The sequence below is a fragment of the Anser brachyrhynchus genome, assembly GCF_964034855.1.
Source record: "Anser brachyrhynchus genome assembly, chromosome: 13".
Taxonomy (NCBI): Eukaryota; Metazoa; Chordata; class Aves; order Anseriformes; family Anatidae; genus Anser; species Anser brachyrhynchus.
The window spans coordinates 11,853,399-11,873,672 of NC_137708.1; the positions used below are offsets into that span (position 1 = coordinate 11,853,399).

At 34.7% G+C, this 20,274-nt stretch overlaps 1 protein-coding gene across 20 annotated transcripts in view; it reads right to left on the reverse strand.

Moving 5' to 3' along the window:
- The window catches only part of SLITRK4 (SLIT and NTRK like family member 4), a 242,968-nt gene that overhangs the window by 31,698 nt on the left and 190,996 nt on the right, over window positions 1-20,274 (reverse strand). For 15 of the 20 annotated variants that reach the window (XR_013939058.1, XR_013939059.1, XR_013939060.1 and 12 more), the window contains one exon: window positions 7,574-7,699. The gene's annotated coding sequence lies outside the window, so the exon portion shown is untranslated. Of the gene's footprint in view, window positions 1-569; window positions 1,394-5,461; window positions 6,111-6,148; window positions 7,405-7,573; window positions 7,700-17,677; window positions 17,753-20,274 lie in introns of those variants that run through there. The other 5 variants (XM_080554682.1, XM_080554670.1, XR_013939061.1 and 2 more) reach the window with 4 other exon arrangements.

Sequence of the window (20,274 nt, forward strand, 5' to 3'; positions counted from 1 at the left end):
AATAAATGTAAACAGTCCTTTCTCCTACAGAATTAAGCAAAAAAAAGTTGCACAGAATTGCTATTAAAACATATATCCAGAATGAAAGTACCAGCAATATATAGTATTTTCCCAATGTAATGATTTCCATATCCCTTTTGAAAGTGCTTGAAAACCCATAGAGTTTGTCCAGGTATAGATGATATGTGATATAGTTTTAGTGCTTGATACAGCCTGCTGACTGTTTGTCACTCATGCTTCAGAAAGGAAAGAGACCATGATCTGCTTGCCTAAAATGAGATCCATAATTTTGATGTTCCAAATTCGAGCACAATGCCTAAAGAAAAACCCTTGAAAAGAATCTGCAATGTCAAATAAGAGAGAGAAAGAGAAAGAGATTATGCAGAGTAAAAACACCACAAAACTCAAAACCAAAATATTTTTACCAATAGCAAAAACCCAAATAAAAAATGGCTAGTCTACATCTTCCAGATCCTGAAATTTGGAAATATAGAAACTGAGTTTTCATGAATGAATGAAAAATTGAATTGCTGCTCTCTTTATCATCTTTTCTAGATAAGTCTTGAGTTAGTGGATAATTATAAATTTAACAATTTTTCATCAAAAGTAGAGAGCAGAATATTCATAAATGTTAAAAAAATTAAAATCCAGCTAGAAAACAGTCATCAGAAAAATCTAAAAACCATAATGAATTTTGCTTTTTAACCCTGATGAAATAAACAATAATACAGAAAATCGTGAATGAAGAGGAGAAGCTATCTGAAATGTATCTAATGGCAATAGCTTTTGGACTGAGCATTGATTAGGAAAGAGAAACTATGAGCCTGAAACTATGTGTATCTCATTGAATGTGTTTAGAAGTAGGTCATATACTCTATGGATGAAAACCACATCAACACCTTGAAAAACTATATTTCTGGGCATCTCTGTATTACAGGGAAACTGAAATACACATTTGAAATAACTGTCTATTTATCTACATCCACATAACCACAAACAAATGAAATTAATCGCTCAAGAGAAGACAAATAATAAATGTGAAAACTTTCTGGTCTACAAACACCATGGATTAGTATGATTTGTTTGGGTTTGTACACAATAATTATAAGAAATGCAAATAAATTGTAGGTGCACACCAGACAATAAAGAAAAACTTGAGAGCTGTTAGACTGTGGAATTAGGGAAGATATTATTGGCTGTAATGAATCTTCTTTAATTCAACCAAAGAAAAATCACAGGTAAATATTATAACTCAACAATAAAACTGAATCTAACATATCATTTAAAATCTTGGCAAGATAATTTATTGTAATAGATTCTTCAAACTCATTTCTGTATCTTGTTTGTGTCTTGTATTTATGATGTAGGTTACCATACAGGGAGTGTAAAACTGCTGGAAAATTAGAAAAAGAAGATAAAAATAATTCAGTGCTGCACCTGAAAAACCACTAGAGTTGTTTACATCATTTTAATTCATCTATTCTGTAATATTCCTGACAACATTTGCATCTTAATGTTTAACTGGATGACCGCAAAGCCAAAGCTGAACAATTCATTAACTTGTATTTCTTTTCATTTAACTTCATTGAAACTTCACTTATCCTTGCAAAAACATACACTGAAACCCTGCCAGAAATGGAATAGGAAAATGCCAAAGTAATCAGCCACCAGAAAGGCATTTGAATGCAGTGAGAAAATGTCCTTGAGCCTGAATAGAAGGCAAGCACATAAATAAGTGTGTGTATAACAACAGATACAGAAGCTGGTGAATACTGTACTACCTGCCTTTTTAAGATAGATAGCCAAATGAAAAAAAAAAAAAAAAAAGAGGGAATATCAAGAAAGACATATTACACATTTCAAGAAATATCAACCATTATTTGCGATCTTTATTATGCTACCAGGTACTGTGAAGGCATCTTTGCTGAAATACTTAAAAGTGATCAAAATGCTGTGGGAAGGGCATATGTCCCGTCAGAACCACAAAATGTTTCACAGAAATTCAAATTGGGAATGAAGGAAATTTAAATCTCACAGTAGTTCTTAAGCACATGAAACAATACTCTGTGAGATTCAACTGTCTATTCTAACACATTAAGGCCTTGCTCCTACTATCTGGGAAGTCATTCAAATCAAGTCCAGTGAAATCCAGGCTCAGAGCCCTCATATATATAAGGAAACAGATACTGAATTTGATAAACTTCTCCTTGCCGGAATCTTCACATATGCAGTTCTCACGTGTTCACTCAGACTTTGATTTAACATTCCAGTAGTGAATTGTTTTGTAATAATCTGATGATAATTTTAACAGATTGCAATATGTCATTTCATAAATGAGAAAAAAGTCTTCAGCAATCCCATAAAACTCATAAAAATTCCACTCCAATTTGTTTTGTTGAAAGCCCCGTATATTAATGCATGTTACAAGGAAATGCACTAATAGTGCAAGAAAGAAAAAATAAAAACTGACACAATGATTCTCCTATTTTATCAATGTTCCTTGGATTCTCCTATTTTATCAATGTTCCTTGTATACAGTAATGCAGTTTTGCATAATAATGCTGATTTTGGGAAAACGTATTTTCAAAAAGCCATATCCTAAAACATTGTGCAAATTTTCTATAAATTCCCTGATGAGCTCTTATACATACATCTGGTAAAACTTGTTTAATAAAAACAATCAAACAAAAACTTTGATTTATGGGAAAACATCAGTAATGTTTTTAAACAACTGGAGGGAAATGTTTTTATATGGTAACACTATCTTGTAAATGTATGACTAAAAGAAAAAAAAAATCCTCTTAGTAGCTACAACTGGTTCCTTGTTGAACTGGGATTTCCAGTAGAGGTCCCTAAAGAAGCCTGTCCATGCCCTCACACCAGTCAACATTTCATTAATGACTTTGATGATAGGATAAACAATATTTAGGGATTGTGTCAAGCACTTACTAATTTCTCTTCATTTTCAGCAAAATATTTTATATATTTTATTATGTATATTTTATACACAGAAAAAAACCTCCATCAGACGATTAGTGAACCACTGGAAGAGGTTATCAAGGTACTTTATCAAATCTATTAGACCACAGCTTTTAAAATACCCCTTAGACAAATAGCATGAGTGTACTTGTGGTACCTCATCCCAGTGAGATAGATGAGATGACATCTGACAAGATAGTATCTCTCAGCACTTCAATTCTGTGAGGTCCTCCTAGGGCCTCCTAGGACTCCTATTCCTCACATCAAAAGTACACAGAACATGGTGTGTTTCTAAAATACAACTGAATATATTTTGGATATTAGGTAGTGCTGAAGATTGGATGCAATAAAGTGGGGAAAATCAATAGGATGATTTTAAAGGACGGTGTATTGGCAAAACAATGTGGAACGTATTTAAAAAATTTACTACCGAGCACAGTTTGTGCAATTTGCATGAATCCATAAATTTTAATATGGTTCTTAGTTTGAAGGTTTGAGTGAAATTTATGTTAAAATGAATAATGTACATTAATTATTGTTAATTTTTGGGTTTGAACAATTTTTAATTACTGTTATTTTATACTCCAGAACTACCTTTAGCTAGGCAAGATTTGTTTCTTTAGTCAGTTGGTCTAAAGCAGTAGAAATAAAACAGATCTCATAATGACCAGCATTCTTCTGGCATCCTAAGGAAGATAAAATTTTTGACATGATACTAGAGTAGACAGAAGTCACTATCGTCTTGAGTAGCATATACTTGTTTTCTTGCACTTGGAATGAACCATGAATCTGGAAGCCTCACTGAAATGATGGGGTACAGAGAGGGTATCAGACAAATCATGTTTTGGGGTCTGCACAAGGCAGAAACAACAGAAAAATGCAGTTACTTACTCTGTGCATGAGAGAGGTAGAGTTATTAACAGCACATGAGTAAGTGAAATAAAATATAATTTGCTGTGATATCTTATTGTGTATAAAACACAACATGCTGTATACCAACAGTAACAGTGTTTACAAGACTGAATTTATAATCTTTCTCTCTGATTTTCAAAATAGTTGAAAAAGCTTCAATTCCATGATAGATTTTCAGAGATCCATCATAGATTTTTTATTATTTTTTCTTTTTAAAGACAGAGACAATGAATGAAAATGAAATGGTTGGGACACTCTCCAAAATTAGCCTGATGCATCTTCTCATTAAACAAGAGTCTTTTTAGTGAATGACAGATTTTCTTTGTAGAAAGTTATGACAGTTGCTAGATCCTGAAAAATAATTTCAACTAGCATGAACAAAAAGACCTAATAAAATGCACTGGTTTGATCTGATTAATAAATGTTTCCAGTGCTGAGGCTTCCTTTGTATTCTTGAGTCTCAACTTCAAAGTAAACACAGGGGATGTAAAATATTTTCAAATGAAATTAAATGAGTTTCAACCCTCTTCAGACAAATATTGCCAAAATGTGGACAGATGCTTGTATTTGTTTCTCAGACAAACTCTTTGGGGAGGTCTGTTCTCTAGAACGAGAAATCAGATTAAGTTTTCATCCCCATACTGTAAGACAAAATCCTTCTATGGTATAAATTATTTTCCGATCATAAAATATTAGTGTGGACTGTATTCATACAATTCGTATATTTATAGTTATCAACAATTTCATGCTTTTGCAATTTTTTAAATTATTATTACTATTTTCAGTAGATAGATTTAGTATTGCAATTTATCTCATTAGATAGAATTATTAATAATGTACAACTTAATGCAAACTGACACCGAGTAAGCATCCTTTCATGTGGGTGAATATTTGTTGCTCCCATTAACTTCAGCTATCAAATTTCTTGCTTTATCCCATTGTGTCTTAATTAGTGGCATACAGCTGCTCAGTGACTAAATCATAGATTCATGGAATGGAGATTAAAAGAAGTTTAAATGAAGATTCCAATAGTAAAATTAAACAAATGAAATATTAACCTGTAGGATGGCTCAACAGGGTCTTTCAGAACTTGGCTGAAGTGATAATATGCCTGACATTTTTGCACAGAAACTTGCAAAAAAACTAATAATATTAATCATTGCAACAGTAACAAAGAATAGGCCATGTGATTTCTTTTTTCTTTAGTGTATGACAGTTTAAAAGGCAAATATGGACTGTAGTTGTGGATCTGTATTTAATGATATATACACAGCGTGTCTTGTTCAGCTTTCTTAATTCTGAAATGATTGCAAGATGGGAAAAAAAGAACTTGCTAACTCAACATATAGAGACTTCATACATGTAGTCTCTATGTAGTAGGTTGTTGACTGCCACCTGCATTAAAGATAGAAAATATTTCAAATGTGCAGCCTTCAGAGTCACAGAAATTCCAGTGATCACGTAGGGTTAACCAAACAAAACTTCTTGTTTTTGGAGAACAGCTTTTGAAACCTCATTGGAGAGATTCCTTTTCCTACGACTTTCCTGCAGTTCCATGTTTCAGACTACACCAGATTTCTATGGAGAATCAGAAACTTGTTTTTAAAGACAGTAAAAGCCTGATGACATTTTAAGAACTATTTCCTAAGGAAGTAAGGTTCACACTGTCAAGATGTCCATTTGCACATCAGTCTATCAATCCCTTCACTGGAAGCTGGAAGATAGCTGCTTTATAAAGATAAGGGAAAGTGGAAGACTGTTGTATGTGAATCAGTAAGAAATCAAATTTCATTAATTTTCTAAGCAGCTTGCTTACTTCCATAAACTGATTTACTCTATGAAGCTCACTGTGAACTTCAACAACAGTGAGAGATATATATGTATCTCAGAGGAAAATGCATGTATTGAACTTCTTGAAATTTTCCCACCACTCTAAACCTTGAGTAAATGTGCCAGTAGAAATGCATGAATCAGACCCCAACTCTCACAGGTTTCAGGGTTGCTCTGGCGCAGGCCTTTTTTATTCCTTATCTGAGTGTATGGCCACTAGCTTCACATACTTCACAGACCAAAGTCATGACATCTCTTCTTTGCATGCAGTGTCCTGCCACAGGTTGTTAGAGAATCTGGAATCTGTCTGTCTGTTCTCTATTTCTCACTTTCTTCAACCTCATTAAATGAAACTGGTAGTTCAGCAGTGTTTGGGGACTCTATAGCATCTGAAATCAGGAAGATTTATCCTTAAATAAGTGTATTTGGAGCATTCAGTTACTCTACTTACTAGCTATTCAAATTATCTGTGGGAAACTAAGGTATTTCAAACAACTTCTCAGCTGCTGCACCATAGATTCAGACAGTGCTGAACTGCTGTTATGCCTAATTCTTTCAGCGTTGTGCTGAGGAATTTGCTTGCATTGATAATGTAATCATTAGCCTATGGGGATTTCTGGATTTTTTAAAAAATAATTTGTATTTTTTAACAATCAACCACAGTGAAAAATGCTTGATATTATTGTACAAACATAAAATAAGACCTCAAATTTGCATTTCACTTCTGTGATCTCTTATCTTTAAAGGAGGATTAAAAGCTAAGCCTCTTTACCAAAATCACTGAACATATTAATTATACACAATATAAATAATTTAATTGCATACAGAGAATAGACTTTTCAAAAGTTTCATACATACTTCTCTTTATATCATGGAAATTACTGTCAAACTAGAGCAAATTTTCTCTTAATACTTTCCATGGTGAAAATCTCTCCTGCTTAACTCTTAAGTTATAATATGGTAATACATAACAAAAATTGCTAATTCTCTCAATGTGTAGTAACAGGAAAGTCCATTAAAGACCCAGAATAGCAAGGAGGTTATAACACTCACGTGCCTCTTGATGATATGTAAGGTCAGACATTCAGCTATTTAACTCTGTCTGACTCTACTAAAGTCAGTGAAGCCTCACCCATATACCAGAACTGAGACTTGCTTCCAGTGTTAGCGGAGTCACCACAAAACCCTTCACAAGAAAAACTTAGCATAATGACTTGCCCCCTGTAACTCTTGCTGTGCACCCATTTAGAACTCAAAAATAAACTACCAGCATATCCCCATTCTCTGGATAAACGTGTCAAACAAATTAGAGTGAGTAGGAGATGGAGAAAACATTATGACTTTAACGCTGTAAAGTGATGACGTTTCTAATGTAAACAGTAGCCTTCAGTTTCCCTTAAATCACATGGAAATGCTCGTACTCATCAGCCATTTTGTAGAAATATGATATTTGACAAAGTAAGCTGCTCAGAATTACTCTTCTTAAACTATCCATTTTATATAAATGATTATAACTTCATCATGTTTTTATTCTCTCTTGTCTAACTTTTGATTTTAACTTTTAAAAAAGTAATTTTCTAGAGCCAGTTTGCTTGTATTCTCTGTCAGAATATGATTTTTGATTTTTATTTTTGCAGATAAGAATCAGTACAATTTGAAAGATAAGTTCTCCAGAGGTGTACCCTGGTCAAAGAAGAGTGGAAACACAGTCACTTATTTATAAAACCACAAACAGAAATTCCACCATACAATATCTTCATCAGTTAGCTATTATACTATCTCTATTTAACATCGAAAAAAAAATCAGTATTGACTTACGATTGCTTCTCTGGTATATCATCTCCTTATTTACCTGTCTCAGAAGAGATTTATAAGCCTGACTGTAGCATTTATTTTCCTTTCTTTGTCCCCATCTGTGCTAGATGGCTTTTCCTGGGAGTCCAAGTGTCGCACAGTCATTGACAGTTGAAGGAGGTAGCTGAAAGAGACAGTTGACAGTTAGAGATACTGAGACAGATTCTTCTTGTGATTATGTCAATTTTACAGTAGCATAATGCTATTGACCTTAGTGCAATTCATTGTAGCTATTGACTTCAGTGCTACTGACTTCAGTAGTCCTAATTTAGAGTGTTGTGAGGTTAAAATGAGGGCAAGTGTATTAGTCTATGATGAAGAAATCTTGCCCCGCATACTACCATTTTGTCATCTACAAAGTGGTTATTACAGATATTTATATACCTGAAAGTGATAGTAAGAGCCTTATCTATTGTCTGTAAATACACTTCATGTATTCCAATGGAAAATGTTAGGTTCTTACCAATCCCAAAGTAAGAATTTCCATTCTGAAACTTACTCTCACATATAATTAGGTGCCCAAGTTATATTTAAATACATATTTCTTTCTGAATATTCCTTGAAAATTGTAAAAACTAAGAATACTATATCAAACTCCTTTTATGAACATGCTGGTTTTGTTGCTGAAAAAGCACTAAAGACACCAAAAGGCATATTATTCTGTGGTGTTTCCATTGACAATAATGGGCAACCTGCATAGAAATGGAAGAGAAACATATTGGTGCACTTTTATGTAAGTAAATTAATAAAAAGATTGTATTCCATTGTTGTAGCCGTATGTCATCTTGACTGAGACATACAGACACAGTTTGACCCTCTTGACGCCGCAAAAGAATTTGCTGAATTTTTAACGCACAGAAGTTAGAATTCTGCTGTCCACATTCAGTCTCATATTTTCATATTTTGATCAACTAAACGCATTTGTCAGATCCAGTGAAAACATTTATTTCCTGCCCTAACCATAGTACAATAACATTGCTGTGTAGTACTGAACAGCTGTTGAGCTCTATAAAAAAATGTATGATAGCTGTGTATCTAAACATGTCTCTTTCTTTCACTGGTTGCTGAAAGAGCTAAGAAAGTGGGATGTAAACATAAGATATGTTATCAGTAAACCACAATATCCCAATTTTTATTATTCCATTCTTTCCTGTGTCCCTGTCACGAATTTGGAAATCACCTAGCCTTTCCTCCAAGCTCAACACAAAAATATAATAAAAAAAGAACTTTCCCTTGGAGCAGAGTTGCTAAAAATCATTTGAACATTTTCATATGATCACCAGAAAAATGAGGTGCTCAAAATGCAACAAAGATAATAAACCTTTCCATTTACAATACGTTTGTAAAGGATGTATTCCTACTGTAATTTTTACAAGTATAACTATCAGTTTCTTCAAGGTTCTCCAGTGATCATACAATTATTTTCCTTCATGTTATTTTGAAAGATTTCCTATCCGGTTTATTGTTAATGCCTTCCCAGAAATGTGAAGTATAGACTTATGATTTCTCTCTATAAAACTGTAATGGATCCTCTCTTTAGTAACAATTCTCTCCAGTAAATGGCTTAGTGTAGCTGCTGTTTTACTAGAAGACTACATTCTTAAAGCCAAACATACTTGATTTTGAATTCTAATGCTTTTCTAGGTAGAGGAATGAATAAACATAAATCTGATCATTATACAATACAATCAGACAGGATGTAACCCAAATCAATGCATCAAGAAACTTCAGAAGGAATGAGATCAAGTTCTTATCTTACTCCTTCAGACACTTTATGCAGTTTCTTACTAGGTACATATGAATTAAAAAGCTATTTCCTTCATAGTAAGCAGAGTATCTATCAAGTCAAACAACACCCTATAATTCTAAATAGCTTTGTGGATAGCGTTTATTTTTCTCACTCATCCTTTGCAACAATGGTATAATTCTAGTTTTTGTATCACTGTGATTTTTAAGAATGATTTGAAAATTATGTTGCCCATTTACCGGGGAGTCATTTTATTAATATTAGTGTCATGTGCATATAGCACTTTGTAGAATAAATAAAAAGGGTTATGCGCTGTATGGATTTTATGATTTGGCATTTCTAATATTTTGCGCAACAGAGCAAAGAAGGATAAAAAAAAGTTACACTGGATAAGACCTGTTTTCCATCTGACAGTGGTATCCCATCTCTGAGCGGGACCATTTTCCAGGATACATTGGATTCAATTTATACACTTTTCTTCCATGCTTCTTGAATTGGTAGAGTATGGCTTTCTTTATCTGAGCAATCCTACCAGAATAAACTTTGTAACACTTCTGTGAGGGAACTGGACCTGGGTCACCTGTTATAAGTCAGAGCAAAAAAATCACTCTTCTAACATAAGAAAAATAGTTTCTATTCATGGCCTTCATAACTTGTTTACCCAGATCATCAGGAACAGGTATATGGGTAGGAAAATAATATAATATAAGGAGAAATGATGCTGAGCATGTAACAAAATATTATTTTTTAGTTATGATTGTATATATACTTAGAAGGAACTTATGTACTTGAAATCCATTTCATCCTTACATAAGGAGAAAGCGTTACCAGAAAATGAAATACTTTTTCTTTCAGCTAAAAAGGGGAAAATATGCCGAAGTTTAAAAAAGAATGAAAAGCATGACTCTACAGACTCTGCAACACTTTATAAAGTCATTTATACCCATGTAGATGGAACCATTGAGACTGCAACTTTTTGGAAGTTTTCCAAAACTAGTTTGATCTCATGTATGCGATACCTCCAATACCTCAAAGTAAGATAAAAAGGAAGGTGTAGCATGCACATTAACCATGAAACAATCCTTCTCTATACCACCTGTGCCTGAAATGAAGAACCACACTATTTGCAATCATACAATGGTTAAAAGCAGTGTTGATAAAGTCAAAGGATGTCTTCTTTAATCTTTAGATTTGAGCAAAGTACTTGGAAACCTTGAGGTACAGGTTTTGAAAGTTTGAGTTTAATGGAAAACAAAAACCTACATAAAGTATCCCGCATAATGTTGCTTTCCTAACAAAAATGCTGCCTAAATTCTTCCCTATTGTTTCTCCTAAAATATTAAATTTTGCTCATCAAAATGCTTCACTCTCATTCTAATAAGCATAAGCTCATTTGGACAGAGGATGCTGATTTGTATGTTCTTGTGAAATAATGCACCTGTATAACTAAACTCAACTTCTAAGTAATGTTGCTATTTCTGCAAGCAACTCTGTGGGTGCATTTAATGAATACTATTTAATACTAGATGAGAAAATAATTTTGATTGCAAGCTCCGAGCTGGGACTCTCACAAAAATTTTACTCATTAGAATGGTCCTGTTGACTTCAGTGACCAAATAATATTTACAGAAATGCTCCTTTGAAGAACTGATGGTCTTAACATTTCAAGCATTCATCTCACTGCACTGCACTGGCTGATTATTTACTTTTTTAAGAGAGCATTTTTTTCCATATTATTTATTGGAGTCTCCCTACCATAGCCAAGCAAAATCGATGAGCCTTTTGATTGGAAGTGAAAAAATGGAAAGGGGGAATGTGATAAAAGGCCAAATTCTAACAATATGCTTGGAGCTATATAAATCACCACTTTTAGGTGAGATGTAATCACCACGTCACAGCTCTGTATTCACTTTTAATGCTAGGAGAGAAATCATACATTCAGTCACCCCCGACAAACTATACTCGTTAGTTCCATTGTTATGTCATTTTTTTTTTCTCTTCTGTATAAGAGAAGATGCCCTCAAATACATTTGGGCTGCAATTATTTGAGTAAACTGAATCCAATGCTGATCTCAATGTATTTTTGAAGTACAGCCAATTTAAAGTCAGAATTTTTATTATTGTTTCTGCTTCATAAATCTCATTCCTACTCCTGCTTAGTTATAGGCATAAGATATTGTTAGCTACAACTCAGTGAAATTTTCCAGGATACAATAATACTGAACTGTCTCATTCAATAACTGCATTCGGTTTCTTTTTGGCGAATGAAAACGTCTTTTATGTTTCATTACAACTTTCCTTTGTTCTTTATATGATATCAAACCATTAGATGGAAATTATCTGAAACTACTGCCTGCCAGCAAGTCGGCAATAACTGAGAAAAAGCAAGAAGGCAAGAAGATCTGATGCACGGTCTGTATGGTAGGTCTCTGTAGTTGTTCTTTTATGAGAACTCTGGCAGAACTCTGATCACTGAAATGCAAAATAACTAATGTTTATAATATGCGTTGAATTTAAGGGTGTGAGACATGAACTCTAAGATGTGTTGAAATCTCCCTGATTAGAGTAGGCTTCAGTTCAGGATCCTCATGGACAGAAAAGTAAAGGAGTGATTGCACTGAATTAAATCAAAATACAGGAGCTCAACACATCCATATATATCTGTTGAATCATGGCAGTTAACTTTGTGTTAGATGCTAGTAAAACCGGTGATTTTCTACTTAAGTATTTTTTAGTGGAAAGGACACTTCCTAAAAATGTTTCTTTCACAAGATGATAAAATATTCTAAATAACAAATCAATTCAAAATTGATTGTAAAACATGACCTGAGAGGGTGATAATGACCTAAGATAAAATATTCAATTTTCTCAAACTAGCCCCTCCAAATCCAAATCTGTTTAGTCTTAAAATGTGTCAGAAAATGGTGTCTTATATATGTTGTAATCTGAGTTAAAGCCTCTACTTCTCTGAAGGGCCAAGACTCTTTCGGCCAATGGACAACATGTTTTCCTGTTTGCTACTTCAAAGGAATGTACCTATGATCTTAATTGAGACAAACAGCACCATGGATCATATATACCAGTTCTTTGAGGACAGCTCTGTTAATGTCAGTGAGTTTGAGGTGCAATGCAGCTTAACATGCTTTGTAGCAAAGACAGATCACTGTCAGCATCTTGAGTCAAAGGATAAATGTGAATAGCCACAAAGAATTTGCAGATAAATAGTCTTATTAAGGCAGAATAAATCAAATTCCATTTGGAGTATCAAAGAGCACTGTTAAGAGTATTTAAAAAGCTGTCAAACACGAGTAAGATTTTTCTGCTATGCTTTGTGGTTTGTTGCTTTTAAAACCTGATTTATTTATTTTTTTAAATGAACCTGAACAAAACATAAGGTAGTTCTCATTCTAGCAAGAAACAAATAAGTGTGCTGTGGAGGAAGAGACTGAAATCAGTAACAGAAATCAATTTTATTTCAATGGAGTCAGGATTTCAATCTTTTTTTTTTTTTAATTGCCTCTTTTCTAACCACAGTGTGGAAGAATATGGTAAATAATTGTCATAGCTGCCAGGAAGAGAAACTAGAGAGAGCAACGAACATAAGAGCACATTTATTCTCCAGAACGGTCCGTGCGCATAAAAATGTCTAATAAAATCTCTTGGCATTGTTCAACAGTGAAAATGATTCCTGATTCATTTTTCATAAACAATGAGTATCAAGGAAGAAGAGAACTCAAGCTTTAAGTTTAAACCAATACAAGAGGCTTTACAAGAGGGGTAAAGTCTTGTAGTAGCTCTGTCCAAACATTTATTTGGAACCTGATCTTTCATTCTTTATGCACAACAAAAACCCCACTCACTGATCTCAGCAGGAACTTGGCAGCTGGGTGTGCAAGGAACGCAAGATTGTGCTCTAGAGTGGTAAGCCTAAAATAAGCACAGCTTCATGTTCAAATGTAGCGCAAACTTCTCAGGTGCCCAATGGCAAATGCCAGCATAAAGACCCCGCCCAAAAAGATTAATTTTGCCATTTAGAAATCAAGAATTTTTCCTCATATTTCAACTTTCCATGACTGCTTCCAAAAGAAAGCATTAGACTTTACACTTACATTTCTTTAGCAATAAAGACTCCAAAGTCATTCTTTGTCCTGACTGAGGTATTCAGTTAGGAGCACTTGCATCTTTTTTCTTGGTATTTTTTGATTTGAGACCAATTATATCTTGGGCCAATCCCTTACATAATCCGGAAGATATATGCAAGGGATATAAATAGTCTGGAGATAATAAATGTTCAGCATGTCTCATTGAGTACATCTAACCTGTTACAACCTCATGTGACTAATGTAAAACAACACCTAATTGCCAGGTTACAAAGATGAGAAATTTAAATCAGAGTTTCATTTTGCTTTGTTTGACAAATGTTTTCTTTTGTGGCTAGTAAATAAATGACAGACATAAGACTATGTCACATTCAACTTACGTGCATCATTTTAAAGGAAATATGTTACATTCTGATACAACTTGAAGTGACTATTGAACCTTTAGGATCACAGGAAAGCAGTGTGTCATTGTTCTAGCTATAAAATGGAGTAAAAAAAAAAAAACAACACCAAAAAAAACAAGAACTCAACTCTAAGCCACCATAAACCTCATAAAATAAATGTAATTGATTTTCTCATAATAAAACGTTTCCTTCCAAGGAACGTAGAAGTCTATATCCTCTCTCTAACGTCTGGGTAATAGATGCATACTACTACCATCTCACTGATTCTCCTGAGAGTTTGATTGATCAATGTGTTTCATGACAGAATGATTTGTCTTCTATATCTGAAAGATTTCAGTACAGCCTGAAGTCATACTGGGGAAGCCTCTTTCAAAAACCTCTACAGCTGTTTCTTAAGCTGGGTAATATGTTACCTCTCAAATTCTTCTACAGAAATCAATAGTATGTTTGTGGGGTAAAATACTATTTACCATAAGTAGAACTTCATGAAATGATTCAACATTATTCAAAGAGCTATTAGGTTGAGTATATATCAGAATTTATTCAAGTGTCATTCTAGTGCTTTGCTCCCGCATGTCTATTCCTACGTTTTTTTTGTTGTAAGGTATTACTAAGATAAAACTGTTTCAAACATTCTCACCAAGAGAATTTTTTTCCCATTTATTTCATGAACTGTTCTTTTGGTGGGAATGGTGCAGCCATATAAAAATAATAATAGACTGACCAGCTAGGCTACCAAACAGATTTTACAAAAAAAGTCTTCTTCCTGCTTCAGGCTTTCATTATACCATTCTAATATGAGATATACTAACAGGAAACCATGCCAAAATGGATCAAAAATCATAAATAATGACAGTGAAATGCCTGCCTTGAGAACCCAGTGTCCATAAAAGAGAGTTTTCCTCTACTCTCAGAAGAAATGAGCCAAAAGCTGTCACAGGCACAAATAATGTCAGATAAATAAGTAAATGCTGCCACTTAGGAGTATTGATGAGTTCAAAAGAGGGGCTTTGATAATTTCCCCTTAGATGGAAAATTCCTTTTACCAAAGATCAGCAGAATCTACTTCCCTGAAACACTGCTATGAAACAGGAGTCTAAAACACACAGTGGGTATGGCACTTTACTTTGTACAAAGAAATAAGTATAGATGCGGAAACAAGAGGTATTAAATCACCTGTCTCCAAAACTGCAGAACCTGAGTTCATATTCTGTGTAGCACTGCATTGCAGTTGGAAATACAATTAGTAGGATAAGGATTTTTTTTTATTACAAGGTGACCACTTCAGATCAAGTCCAACTTGGTAGACTATGACCCCAAACTACTCTGATCTAAGTGTTTGATATGAAATAATTTAGCAATTTCAATCTAAGACCTAATAGGTATTCGTATATAAAACTTCTGTTCTAACTGGCACCAACTAAATTCCTGCTATAGTAATGCAGCAGCACAGATTAAAGCATGTTAAAAATTGTTCCTGATGATGATCTCACTGAAGAAGTATATGGCATTTCAGCCACAGGTTTTCATATAGCCTGAAAGGCTGAAGTAACACAGATCATCAGACATTGTTCAAAAGGAAGAACTCTCACAAATTCGGGAGAGAAAATGAAAAAAAAAATCTGAGATATTTTTAAAAATCAATCTTCTGTGAATCTTTACAAAAAAACTCTACACCATAAGAAATGATGAGCCTCAGGCTTTTCTGCAATGATTTTGCTTACAGTGTCTTTTATATTCATAGCATTCTGCTTTCACATCAGTGGTAGAGGAGCAAGCAGTGTACCATGTTTTATTGTGTCTTATTGTGCCAGCATCACAAAATATATGAAAGCTGAATGAAAGGCATTATTGAACATATTTTTGTGTTACATATCCATGCATTTGACAAAATATTACAGTCTGCAAGACTTAAATAGCTACTTCTAGCAAATGGAGTTTTAATTAAAAGAAAGCGAGAGACTGAAAATGATGCCCATAGGTAACTGTTGCAATGGAGCACTTATTAATATCTTAACTCAAATCTCGATAAGGACCATGTTTCTTCACCTTGAGGATCCCTTTGCCTCCTGAGAGTATCATCTGTGAGGTTGCCTGCAAGGCAGAAGGTCAGCATAATTTCCTTGATATGTTGTTCTTGTTTCCCCCAAAAAAGCATACTGAAGGATTTAGCACTGCAGGAATTACCTGACTTTTTACACTGTGGGGCAGTCAAGCACATCTAAGCCCTTTAGGAAACATTCTAATTGGGTTTCCTACCTGCAAGGCTCTAACTCCAGAACATAACTTGCTATCAAAGTCATGGAGCATGGACTGCTAGCTACAGAGAATCAAGCTTATCAAGCCTTATGAGGCTCTGAATAACTGTTTTGAAACCAAATCAAAAGATTGGGATTCACTTTAAAGACAACCAACCAATAAAAAAAAAAAAAAAAGGAGGAAAGTTGCATTCAGGTATAACCTGTAATAGGTAATAAGAACATCCTGGTTATTATCCAAGGAGTTCAACTTTTCTTCAGTCATATGTTGTACTTATGCAATGGCACAAGTATAGCATTGATTACAACCCTCATGAATATTCATTAATAGCCTCTGATTAATTTCTACCCTTCCCCAGTCAATTGGGCTTCAGAGATCTGGGTTGGGAAGGTGCTCTATGGAACTGTATTGTAGATGTATGCAACATTTATTAGAGAGAAGTATATCACTAATTGGTCCTCTGAATCTTTTTGGTGGAAAAAAAGATTATAAGGATTATAAACATTTTTCAAATTAAGCCACTTTTTATTTTTCTCACATGATGTAAGTAAAAGAAAAAAAAAAGTTTGAAAGCAGTAGAAAAATGAGTTACTTAGAAGAAACATTCTGAATAGAGTAGAAAAGGCCTAAAAGATAAAGTGTAGGATAAAGAAATCATTAAGTAATCACAGATGGAGTTGATCACTCTCTTGTACAGATAGTTGTATAGGCAATGGTCATACTGTAGGAAAAGATTCACAGAGGTGAGTACTTTAGATAGAGTGGCCATCTTTCTTATGAGTGTAGATACACATGCAGTAAAAACATATTTGTTCACTACATGTTAGTGGTAGACTGCATTTACTAGTTTCTGCTGGTGTTTCTCCCTTCCTCTCTTTGACCGTGTTTCATACTCATTGGGGATTTGATTTTTATTTTGCCAATTCACTGCTCCGTTCTTCACTCTTTAGGGGCAACAGTCAGTGAAAACAATTTAGAAGTGAGTCTGAAAACATTATTCTTCTTTCCTTTTCCAAATTAAAATACTCAAATTCGTGCTAATCATGTGGGTTGTCAAGTCTGTCTATCCCATTTGTGACACTGGAAAGATGCCCGGATATCCTGCCGAGCCAGGGACATGCAAGCTCAGAGCCAGAGCAGCCACAGGGAAAGACAGGAGGGAGATTAGCAGATCCTGCAATTCATAGAAGACCTGAAGTACTGGGTAAATGGAGGAGGAGTTTAACTGTAGGAAACATGGTAATACTGAAATACAAGTCAGAAATATATATACATACATATATATATATATATGTACGCTTATTGGGCTACAACTTTCAAGAGACCTGATAAACACTCAGAGTTATTACATGCAACTTGGGAAGAAGGTAGATGTAACATGTTGTGGGACTAGCAGGATAGGAAACATTTTGATTTGAGTGTAATATAAGCAGCTGGCTTTTCCTTGGTTGACAAAAAAGCAAACTGATTATGTATATATCTGAAAGACGGAAAACAGTGTAGCTGTAAGATATCCAAGTTAATGTTATATGAGCTAGTCTAGGTAATGAGAGCTGCATAGCCATGACGAAAGATCAGGAAGGTTAATTTACCTTGATCTCAGCAAGGTCTCCTACCATCCAACACAGCTCTTTTAAACCTCAGGTGTGGCTACGGTACACTTTAGTCTGCAATGTAGACAGTTTTCTGATGTTACTTTGATAAAGGATAGACAATAAGGATAACTACTAAACTTACAAGATATAGTTAATTGTGCAGTAGCTTATTCCCCGTCTTGCATAAATTGCAGTTTAGATTTAGACAAAGCTGTGTCTTACACTTTTATCCATGTCTTGAATTTAAAAAAAAAAAAACATGTCTATCTTAGGAAACTTGTTCTTACCAACTATTGCCAGATACCACAACAACTTCCTGTTGCTCATCACATTTTTTTCCACCCCATCTTAAACGACACTCTAGTGTACTCAACAGAAAGCACCAAGATTTGCTCTCTCAGACCAGGAACATGTTACTAGAATTTTCTTAAAAATAAAATAAAAAAAAAATTACTTTTCAGCTGATGGTACCTATTCTGAAAATCAGAGCTATTGTAAGAATGAGAGCTCAAATACATGAAAGAGCCTGAGTACTGATCTTCAATAACACTCGTCGCAAATCCTGCTGAATTTACAATGATCTGTGCACCTGAAGTTTTCTTCTATTTAGCTTCCCAGTGGGGTTTGATCCACCAGGCAGACTCCAAATCAATCTGACGGGCACTTATGAGCATGAACTTCACTTGATGCAAAGTAACCATTCAAAAAAAACACTGGAAAAAGCTGGTATATATGTACATACATATATACATGTATGTGTGCATATTTGTACACATACATACACGTGCACATATCAGCAGAATGACTACTGATTTCTCCAGAAAGTGGGATGAAATGTTTCATTATCTTTATATAACCAACCCACCAAACAAACAAACTAAAACCCTACCAAGTACTTTTTGATGTAGAATTCATGCCTCATCTCCTAGTCAGCTCTAGAATATCCCCTCCACTTTTGCTAGCCAATAAGTCTTAGTATTTCTTGGCATACAGAAGAGCTTCAAGACTGAGTAGGGCATAAAACCCAAGTCATATCTCTTTGTGGGCATCTGTGCTAATCCCAAAGACATTTTACAAAGGCAGCCACCACATTCTGGTTCTAGCTGTGATATTAAAAAGGCAGTGAGCTTAGCTATGCCTTTAAAAGAGCTGATGTTCAAATTCAGAAAAAGGTCTTCGATGCTAAACGTACCTTCAGACACATGCATTGAAGGGGATGCTTAAGTGACTCACTCAGAGCTGTGGATCTCATTCCAGAAACCACACATATAAAAGGCATTGCAATACCCTGAGCAGTAGTGCTTGATTCCCATAGCAGACCCAACTGTCTTTTTGGAGGGAAGAAAGGAGGCAAGGAGGGAGGGAAGATTATTGCTTTCAGGTCTTTTCGAGCAACAACACTTTGGGACTTAGAGTATCACTAAGCAGAGAATGCAATAATAGAAATTCCAACAACATAAATATTCACTCAGACTAATTAGTTAGGCATCACAATTGCATGGTGTTGCTATCAAATACTTTCTGTCATCACATTTCAAAAGGACTTTTATCTTGTTTCTGTACTGGAATAAGAAAATGCAGCAGTGTAAATATTTTAAACTGCTTATAATTAAAACTTCATGTGTTTGGCATGAAACTACTCTAGCAAAGAAGGCCAACTGTGTATTGGTTATACTGCCAGTGTGTCCCCTTTCATGTTAACAGCTGGGCTGTAAACGTTGTGTGGCACTGCTTTGCCACAAAAAAAAAATAATAAAAAAATCTTAACATGCTTGTATTACAAATGAAATCTTGTCATTCATTTTGCATCAGTAATATCAAAGAAAAATACTCAAATGTTCATCAAGGGCCCCCTCTGCACACACTCCTCCTCCTCCCCCCTTACCTCCCCCCCCCCAACACACATTTGGCAATAGCCAATTTCTGTGAAGGAAGCAGTAAAATGCCCTGCCTGACTGATGTTATCAGAGTGATACTCTGCATGAGAAAAGGACTAAAGGGCTGAAATTACAGATGGTATTAAATGTTATTTTAATGAAGATGCACTGTAATATGAAAGAATCAGCCTGATTGAGCTCTCATTTAATTTGAGCAGCACAGGACAAATTCTGCTCTCAGTTACACCAATACAGTACTAATTAAATTAATAGAAGAAAGTAGAATTTGACTATCCCTTCTGGAAGAAAGAATAGCAATTGGAGATGGAAAAGGAAAGAAGTAATAACCATGCAGCATACATTTTTGTTGTTGTTGTTGAGTAATAGATTTAAAAATCTAAATCTCAAGTTGCCTTGGGAGACTGTGCCACTTAAATGACAATTTCTGCAGTATCTTTTCTGAGTGTTGGAGTTGCTGGTTTAACAGTTCTGGAATAAGAAGGACTGCATACCCTTCACCTAAGTGACCATCAAATACACATACCTACAACCCAATCCTCTGCTCAGCAGCATCAATTGCAAATGTGCTATTTACCCAAAATGGGGACTGGAATATTTGCATTAACCTCAGCAAAGGCATCTTTCCACTCCCTTTTTTTTTCAACAGTGCCTGGGGTCAAATTTCTATCACAGTCACAAAAGCAAGTCTCACTAGCT